The 10,324-nt window shown below is 36.6% G+C and overlaps 1 non-coding gene across 1 annotated transcript; it reads right to left on the reverse strand.

The window, feature by feature from the left end:
- Window positions 1–610: 610 nt before the first annotated feature.
- Window positions 611–770, reverse strand: LOC142841917 (U1 spliceosomal RNA). Its single transcript, XR_012909152.1, has one exon. It is a non-coding gene; the product is annotated as a U1 spliceosomal RNA (small nuclear RNA).
- Between the last annotated feature and the right edge of the window lie 9,554 nt (window positions 771–10,324).

The following is a 10,324-nucleotide window of genomic DNA, read 5'->3' on the forward strand; positions in this document are numbered from 1 at the left end:
AACACATACAAAAGAGAAGAAATAAGAAAGAAAGAAGGCAGAAATGAAGGAGAAGAGAAAAGAATAGAGAGAGGAGAGTCATTGCATTAACCCCATCACCAAATCATTTATTAGTGTGGTAGCAGTTTCCTCCAAAATTGAAAACCTTCCTTCTTGGAAGGAACACATTAAGACACAAGAAATACAGAGGGGTTGCGGGCAGGAAACAGATATTCAAAGAAAATGAAAATAGATTATTTTCTTATAAAGGGATAAATGGAAAACTAGAATTGGAGGATTAAATGAAGATGGGGATAGGAGGGCTGGGAATATGGAGAAGTATGGGTAACACAGAAGGGCTTTTGAAAAGCAATATAAAAAATGTGCTACTATAGAGGCTTCCTGAAATATATACGAATACAAAGGGAATTTACATGGAGTTACCAGGTAATAGAGAAGACAATGCCCCAACTTTGTGGATTGTAGGCATCAAACTTGGGTCATCAGGCTTATACAGCAAGCACTTTAGTTACTGTACCATCTCACTGACTTGCCTTTCTTTTTTATTGACACCAAGATTTTATGTAAAACAGCAATGCAATTTTTAAAATTTATAATTTTACTTTTCTCATGGGAGGGCATAAATACAGGCCCCCACTGCCATAAATCATGCAGTCAAGTTTCCCATATTTTGGGAAATCATATGGGGTAAGCACATCCAGAGTACAATGAATAAGCCTCACCCTGGGAAAATAACCTCTGCGGTCATATCAACCCAGCCAGGTAAGTATACAACTGTGCAGTTTTTGAAGCTAGAATCTTTTTATATTTATATTTATTCTTACATGTCACATAATTTCTCATACTTGAGAAGTACCATGTGATCTTTTGATACATATGCACATTATATAGTGATTAATCATATTAATTAGTATACACAACACCTCAAACATGTATTTTTTTTTTGCAATGATAAAATTCAACGTCTTCTTGAAATGTACATTATGGATAGCTATACTCATCCAACAGGCTGCTTAAGGACACCACAGAACTTATTCTTCCTTTGGTCTATCCCTTCTCATCTATCTTCTCCTCTACCTTCTCTAGACTCTCATCATCTCTATTCTACTTTTTATGAAATTGGTATATTTAGGTTCTGTGCATGTGGGAGATTGTGTGCTGTTTATCTTCCTTTGCCTGGCTTATTCCCATTTAAAAAAAAAGTTTTCCAGTTTCATCTGCATTGCATAAAATGACATGAAGTCATCCTTTTTCCCAAAGAAAATGAAACAAGTGTCAAATGAATATTTCCACCACTCATGTTTACTGCAGCATTATTCACAAAGTATGCAGACAGGAAATTGGTCCTTCCAGAATTTTCTTAACAAAATGGATAAACCCTGTCATCATGGCACACACCACAGAATGTCATGAGCTCATCCAAACTGTGTAGTTTTGGCTATCCTAAACTACACAGTGAAATTTCGTATTTGTTAAAACAGCTGTCATTTATGTACACACAGAACAGCTATGGAATAGGACTGAATCATGTTTTGTGGGGACCTTGATCATATGTGATAGCGTCAATGTAACAATTCAGAAAATATTTGATATTTGTGCTCTTCATTTCTGAGAATTAACTGAATGAGAGATAGAATGCAGTTTCCCAGATACGATTCCAGAAGCAGCAGCCATGTTCTCACATGTGGAATGGGTAAAATGATGTCACGGTTGCTGATTGTAAAACTCTATTCCAAAGCACATCACAATAATAGGGAGGAAACAAAGCAAATGTGACGGAAAATGTATGCTCAGGAATTAACAGAACTCAGAAATTCATTCCTTGGACTTAAAAAAAAATCTTGTCAGGTAGTTTAAATCTTCATGTATTTTTTTTAAGAATGTGCTTCCAGTGAGTTTTCTCTTGTGACTTTCTCTTTCTCGTCCTTTTGTGATAACTCATACACACACAATAGAAATCAAGTCTTTAGCATCTTAAGCACTAGAATGTATCCAAGTTTGCAACTTATCATTGATTTACTGTATCTCTTGTCATAGCAAATATTTTCGTTTTATATAGATAAATATGTTTGATTTTTAAAAAATAACTTCTGTTCCTCTTGCCTTGCCAATCTCTTTTTGTTATCCTTTGTTTTTCCTTCAAGATTTTAATTTTTATTTGTTTACACTTAGTATGTAATCCATCTGGATTTTTTTCTTTTCTCATTTTTTTTTTGTTTTTGCTTTTATGAGTTGGGATCCTAATTTTATTTTCTTCCATATGGATAGCCAGTTGTCCCAAAATCACATAATAAATATTCCATTCTTTGTCTCTGAATTTGAAATACCATTCTAATATATATTAGCGTATCATATTGTTGAGTTTATTTCATTTTATATATTTTAGCCTTCAATTTATTTACAATTTATAATTGTGCAAGTGGTTCTCTAGTTGTTCAGTGTTGTTTATTGAATATTAGTGCTTATCCACTGGTTTAGAATGCCCTACGTATCTGTTTCATTCATCTTTCAATTTGGGCCCCAGAATCTTCCCCTTTCCTTATCTGTAGTTCTAAAATATGTTGTTATGTCTGGTAGACAAATAATCTCCATCTTTTTACTTGTCTTTATTCAAAAGTAATTGGATATTCTCATATTTATTCTCTCAGATGAACTGTAAAGTATCCTGACTGCATCATATCTACCTCAATACATACAGATATTAAGTATGTATAAAGAGACATACACATGGTGGTATGACATGCTTTTGAGAGTGCATCGTATGTGTACATACAGTTTCTGTAGCACCTTCTGTAATTTATATGCTTTTTCACATTTTTTCATTTATTAATTCATTTATTTTTTTTAAAAAACCCTATCTTTTCTCATTTTACATACCGATCCTAGTTCCCACTCCCTCCCCTCCTCCTCTTCCCTCCATTTTTCCTTCATTTTACCCTCGCCCCACTCCACTTCTCAGAGAGGGTAAGGTTTCCCATGGGGAGTCAACAAAGTCTAGCAAACTACTTTGAGGCAGAACCAAGGCACTCTCAAATATAGCTAGGCTGAGCAAGGTATCCCCCGAAAGAGAATGGGCTCCAAAAAGCCAGTAAAAGCAGTAGTGACAAATCCTGGTCTCACTGCCTGTGATCCCACAGTCTGCCCCAGCCATACAACTGTCACCCACATTCACAGGGCCTAGTTTGGTCCTATGCTGGTTCCCTCACTGTTCACTTGGAGTGGGTGAGCTCCTACCCATTAGCTCAGGCAAGCTGTTTCAATGGGTATCCCCATCATGGTCTTGACCTCTTTGCTCATATTGTCACTCACTCTTCCCACTCTTTGACTGGACTGTGGGAGATCACCCCAGTGCTCCACTGTGGATCTTTGCCTCTGCCTTCCATCAGTTGCTGGATGAAGGTTCTATGGTGACATTTAAGACAGTCATCAATCTGACTACAGGGTAGGGCCAGTTATGTCATCATCTCCACTATAGCTTAGGGTCTTGTCTTAGCTGGGGTAACCCTTGTGGATTTCTGGGAGTTTCTTTGGTGCCTGGTTGCTTGCTAGTCCCATAAAAGCTCCCTCAATCAAGATATCTCTTTCCTTGCTCTCCGTCTCTGTCTTTTCTGTATCTCAAGAATCCTGTTCCCAAAAAGTCTCCTCCCCATCCCCTTGTCACCTTCTCCTCCACTTCTGTGCTCCCTTCTCTCCAGACTGCCATGCTCCCAATTTTCTCAGGATATCTTGTCTATTTTCTCTTCCCAAGGGAATCTATATATGTTTCTCTTGGGGTTCTTCTTGTTACTTAGTTTCTCTGGGATTGTCGACTATAGAATTTTTATCCTTTACTTTACAGTTAGTATCCACTTATGAATGAGTACATACCATGCTAATCTTTCTGGGTCTGTGTTACCTCACTCGGGATGGTTTTATCTAGTTTCATCCATTTGCATGCAAATTTCAAGATGTCATTGTTTGTTACATTTCAGTAGTATTCCATTGTGGAAGAAAAAACTATCTTCAACAAATGGTGCTTGAATAACTGGATGTCAACATGTAGAAGAATATAAATAAATCCATATCTATACCCATTAAAAAACTGAAGTCCAAATTGATTAAAGAACTCAATATAAATCCAACTACACTGAACCTGATAGAAGAAAATTTGAGAAGTAGCCTTCAATGCATGGGCACAGAAGACACCACTTCCTAAATATAATACCAGTATCATAGACACTGAGAACAACAATAAATAAATGGGACCTCCTGAAACTGAGAAGCTTCTATAAAGCAAAGGTCACAGTCAATAAGGCAAAATGGCAGCCTACTGAATAAGAAAATATCTTCACCAACCCCACATCAGAGGATTGATCTCCAAAATATATAGAGAACTCAAGAAATTAGACATCAAAATACCAAATAATCCAATTTAAAATAGGGTACAGACCTAAACAGAATTCTTAACAGAAGAATCTCAAATGGCTGAATGACACTTAAGGAAATGTTCAACATCCTTAGCCATCAGGAAAAAACAAATCAAAATGACTCTGAGATACCATCTTACACCAGTCAGAATGGCTAAGATGAAAAATACCAATGACAGCTTATGCTGGAGATGATGCAGAGTAAGGGAAACACTTTCATTGATGGTGGGAATGCAAACTTGTACAATCACTTTGGAAATCAATATGGCGGTTTCTCAGAAAATTGGGAGTCAATGTACCTCCATTGAGATCCAGCAATACCACTTTTGGGTACATATCCAAAGAATGCTACAAGGACATTTGTTCAACTATGTTCATAGCAACATTATTTGTAATAGCCAGAAACTAGAAACAACCTAGATGCCCCTCCACCAAGAAACAAATGAAGAAACTGTTGTACATTTTTTACATTTTTAATGTCCATAATTTTGTTCATTTTAGTATGTGGTTTTCCTATGTAATCGTTATTAATGTTATGGTTTGAATCTTAACTGTCACCAACAGGCTGGGATTTTGAGGGTTTGTTCCCCAGCTGCTGCACCATTCTGAGAGGCTATGAAACCCTTAGGATGTAGGGCCTAGATGGTTACAGTGTTTTAAAAATGTTGCAAGATCCCCAGCAGGCCCACAGAGCAGCTAGTCCCAGACAGAGATGGCTGCCGGACCCAGAGCAGTTAGTTGCAAGATTCCTGGCGGGCTGGTCCCAGCGAGGCAGGCTGGTGTGAGCAGGGGGTGGGTAGAAGGGACATGCTCAGACACATTGTATGGAATAGAATTGGATATGTATTACTTAGAGGAGACAAAAAGAAAGAGAAGAAGAGGAGATAGACAGAGAAGGGCCCGAGAGAGGGACATGCGTACACGCCAAGAGGGGACAGACAGACTCTAAGATGGCAGGAGGAGGGCAGGGGTCGCCAGGAGTGGGCATAGCTTGTCTATTAAAGAGATAAAAACCATAACATAGTGACACAGTGGATTCTTAATGGCAAACTGTTGAAGGTTACTGCACACACCCAAGTTCTAGTCATTCTCTACTGCTTGGCCTTCCAGGACGTAAATATCCATTGCCCAATGCCTGAACTGAGGATCTACCCTGCCTTCTCATCAAACCAGGGACCCCTGTGAAACCATGATGTCTGAAACTTTTCTGCATTAAGTTGTTTCTGTAAGATACAACTAGCATTAAAATATGCTGGTTTTATTTTTCATTTTATTATCAAATAGTTGATGGATAAAATCAAAGAAACTGACTTTAACATATTAATACGGTGCTTTTTGTACTTCTTTCTCTTGTCTTTTTTAATGTTGGTGGGTATTTTGCCTGAGTGTGTGTGTGTGTACCCCATGTGTGCCTGGTGCTTGAGGAGGTCAGATCCTTGCAATTGGAGTTACAGACTTCAATTGAGAGCCACCATACAGGAGCTGGAAACTGAGCTCCAGTATTATGGAAGATCAGCAAGTGCTCTTTTCCTCTACCTCTCTCTCTCTCTCTCTCTCTCTCTCTCTCTCTCTCTCTCTCTCTCTTCTTTCACACACACACACACACACACACACACACACACACACATACACACACACTGTAATTTTTGTAATGACAGGGCTCTCTATGTAACTCTGGCTGACCTGGAACTTGCTATGTAGATCAGGCTGGGATTACAGATTGTGCTACTATACCCTACTTTCTGATTGAATTATATATTTATATCTTCTGAATGCTTTGACAAATAATAATGATATACCATTATCTTTATTAATAATATTACTTCATGTAATAGAAATAAGTAGATAAAGGCTAGAGAGATGGCTTAGCCATTAAAAGCTAGGTTCACAACCAAAATATAAATAGACAACTCTATTTTTCTAAATTTTAATGAGAATTGTTCTAGTGTTTCCTCATAAAATATGCTAATGTTTTCCTAAACTTATTTTTTAATAAAAAAGAAACTATATAGGGTCAGATTAGGTGTTGGTAGAAATTATCTTTATTATTCTGCTTTAAAGGTGCCTTATAGTGGCATCTGTTGAATGTCCCCCCCCCTCAAAAAATGTACAGAAGTAAGCTGTCATTACCATGCAGACAAGGCCAAGAAAGATACCACACATAGGCACAAAAATAGCGTGGACATGCCGTTAAAAAACCTCAGGTCACAAAGGTACAAATCTCTTAAGTGTTTCAACTCCAAGTTCTTGAGGAGCATGAGTTTTGCCAAGAACAACATCAAGAAGGGCCTAAAGAAGATGAGGGAAAACAATGTAAAAGCAATAAATTTACGTGCAGAGGCCATCCAGGAGGTCACTCATTCTGCCAATCAAAGGGCAAAGCTCAAACTGAGACTGATGGTGACATCTCAGCCTCAGGCTTCAGCTCTTGTTCCAGCTCCAACTGCTGCTTGGCACCCAAAGGTCCCAAGACCTTTGTGAAGGCCAAATAGTAAAGACCTCTCTGTTAATATGAAGACAGATGGACTGGTGTGACCTCCCTCCACCCCTAAAACTGTATGCAGATGGTTGGTGTCCTGTGCTGTTTCTACAAATAAACTTGAAGCAGGACCCATTCAAAGGAAATACTAAAACGTCTAGGAAAGCATATCTTTCCCTTGACCTGTTATTAAGAATTCCTATGCTAACTTTTTTATGAATTTACAGCATAAAATTTTTTAAATGTTACTGAATTCAATTTTGGGTTTTAAGATTAGTATTAGATAAATATTCTACAATAAATACTCTTTAAACTAATATGTTTTCTTTGAGTGCAGCTCAGGTTCCATAATTTTCAAAAAGCTGTTTTGAGAAAGGCTCTCATTCTGTAGCCCTGGCTAACCTGGAAGATGTTATATAGAACCAGGCTGGCCTAGAATACATGAAGATCACCCACCTGCATCTCCCTCAGTGGGGCTCGAATTACCGGTGTACACCACCATATCTGGTGGGCCCCATACTTTTAATAATACCTTTTTGTTCTTCCATTTTTTAATAAACACTGATTTAAGCTATGCTTTATTTTCTCTTAAATCCCACAGTTATTTCAGGACTGTCTTAGATACTTAATGGTTTGCTTTCCTAGTTACTGCCTTTTGATAATGGATGATGTTATATATTCTCGCTAAAAAACAAGGTTGATGTGATTTGATAAATGCAGTAAGATCTTTTTGCAAATTAAAATATTTTGTTAACTTTTGTTAATTATCTACAAATATTTGAAAAGACGAAACTTTTTGCTGTGGTATTAATGAATGTGTCAAACTGATAACACTCATAATAGATTAGTCTCTTTCCTTGTTCTCCTCCCTTATTTAATTTATCTACAATTAAGAGAGCTGTATAAATAGCTTCCTAAATGGTAATAATTTTTTCAACTTTCCCTTATGTTCCAACAACTTTTGTGTTGCCTAACTCCTAGACGTGGCTTTATCAATAAAAGACAGATTTTTCAATGTACTTGCATGTTCTCTAAATTTAATTCTACTTTTTCTGATGTTGAAATGGTGACCTTTTCTTTCTTCCAATTTGCATTTGCCTGGGATAGCTTTGTTCTTTACTTTAGTTTTAACCTTTCTTTAACCTAGTCTTAGAATATTAGTCTTGTGTCTTGAGAATTTAATCCATTCACATTTATAATAATGAGTAATATATTTGGCCTTAATTTTGGCATGCCATTTGGTGTACTTAAATATTCCAAAGCTTACTATGTCACTGCCTTTGAAATTTACTTTCCCAATACTCTAGTTTTTCTTGGGCTCACTGTCTTTCTCATTCTACTATATTGATATGAACCTTGCATATGTTAGGTTTAATGTGTGATATTCTAGTTTCTCAAAGGAGCTCTGATTTGTAGTCTGTACCCATTGCTGATGCAGATAGTGAAAAGTCTTATTAATGATAACTTGGAGAGATAGGAAGAGATTTGCAAAGTAACAATCAAAAGCTGGCTCTAAAACACTGGATTTATTTTACTAACATTTGCACTTAAACTTTTGATCTTTGGCACAGCAAGGTAGCTCAACAGGTAAAGGTGTTTGCCACACAACTTGGCATCCTAAGTTTGGTCTCTGGTACCTACTTAAAGTTAGAAGGAGAGAACTGACTCCACTGAGTTGTTTTCTGACATTCACCTACATGCCTACACATGCACATCATGTCCTGCTGACTACAAATAAATTGGATCTCTACATATACACAAAGAATTAATCTTTTCATTATATAATTAATCCTTTAGTAATTATTTTGGAATTGCTCTTATATATTTCAGAAACAACTCAATAATGATTATCCTTTAGTTAATTTTGTGGTTTTTCTGATCAAAACACTCAGAAACATATTTTATGATGATATTAGTAAATTATTCAAATGGCATTCAAGTCTATAACTTTTCTTCACATTGCAAGTTTTATTCTTAGATTAAATTTTAGTAGTGAGGTGGTATCTTCATAGCTACTTTGAAACTCCAGAAATGGTCTTCACCCATTTAAATATGATTTAATAACAAGATAATTTGCAAATTAAAGCACAAGAAACAATGATACTTTTCTACAGATCATGCTGTAAATAGAAGTGACTGTGCACTCTATATAAGAATTTCTACCTGTGGAACCTCTTCTGGAGCCTAACAGAAACTTAGAGAACTTTCTATTTTATTCCTTTAAATCCTAATTTCATCTTATGTGTATACTCATGCATATTCAGGCAATGCATGCACCATTTTCACGAAGTGCCCACAGAAGCTAAAGGAGGATGTCAGATTCCCTGGAACTGCAGTTAGGGATGATTGTGAACTGCTCTGTGAATGCTAGGAATTGAACCCAAGTTTACCAGAATAGCACTAATTGCTTTTAACCACTGAGCCATCATTTCCACAGAGTTCCTTATCGCATTTCATTTGGTTATTGGAAACTGACACCATAGTCTGCAGAGGGCTACTGCAGAGGAGGCGGTTCCAACATTGACAACATTTGTCTTCCTCCAAACAAAGATAGGGAGTCAAAAGGGTTGTGTACAGTACAGGATGAAGTTTGATTTTGTTATTTTAAAATATTTTTGAAAAGTTCTTAACCATTCTTCCTCCCCTGCCCCATCTAGTAAGTAATTTTTGTCTTCTAACAATGCTGAAAAGAAAGAGAACATGACTAGAGCATAAAACCTAGGTCCTAGATCTAGGCTGGGCTACATATTCCTTTGCATGGAAATTGGATGTTTCCTTGGGGTCTTTATGTCTTTGTCTTGTCATTTGATCTTAAAGTAAATGATGCATACCCTCTTTTAAACTGAGTAATTATTTATTAATCCATTTCAGGGAATACCCTACTCCTTACCAATATACTATCCAAAAGAAATGAGAACACATGGAGTTCTTATTTTAGAGAGAGAGAATTCAAGATGGAAACTGAATTTCCTGATTGTCACCTCATAGCTCAATCACCCAACTTCAGGTTTGTTGGTATATTATGTCCAAAGTCAAAAATTTTATAAAACATATTTGTGTCCTTTTCTTCCAAGTGAAGAGGGTGGGTAGGAGTTTCTTGGAAACTCCTTGTGATCCAAAGGTTTGTATGTTTAATTTGCTCATATCTATATGTACATAGCTAATGAGAACCAGGGGATTTTCTTTCTACTATAAATGTATTCTTGCAACTTCAATAATTAATACATTAAAACAGGTTTGTGCTTCTGCTATAGTGTTTAGCTTCATAAATGCCCCCACATTTAATAATAATAATAAGTTTATTTATGATACTGAAATTGTCCTATTGCAATTGTTTGAAGGTGGTCAAGTGTAGTGAAAAGAGTGTAGAATAACAGTTAAGAGTTTGACTCCATTTATAGTTAGAGGAATTCAACTACTTGCCTTTTGATTTAGCCTT

The sequence above is a fragment of the Microtus pennsylvanicus genome, chromosome X (genome assembly GCF_037038515.1).
Source record: "Microtus pennsylvanicus isolate mMicPen1 chromosome X, mMicPen1.hap1, whole genome shotgun sequence".
NCBI lineage: Eukaryota > Metazoa > Chordata > Mammalia > Rodentia > Cricetidae > Microtus > Microtus pennsylvanicus.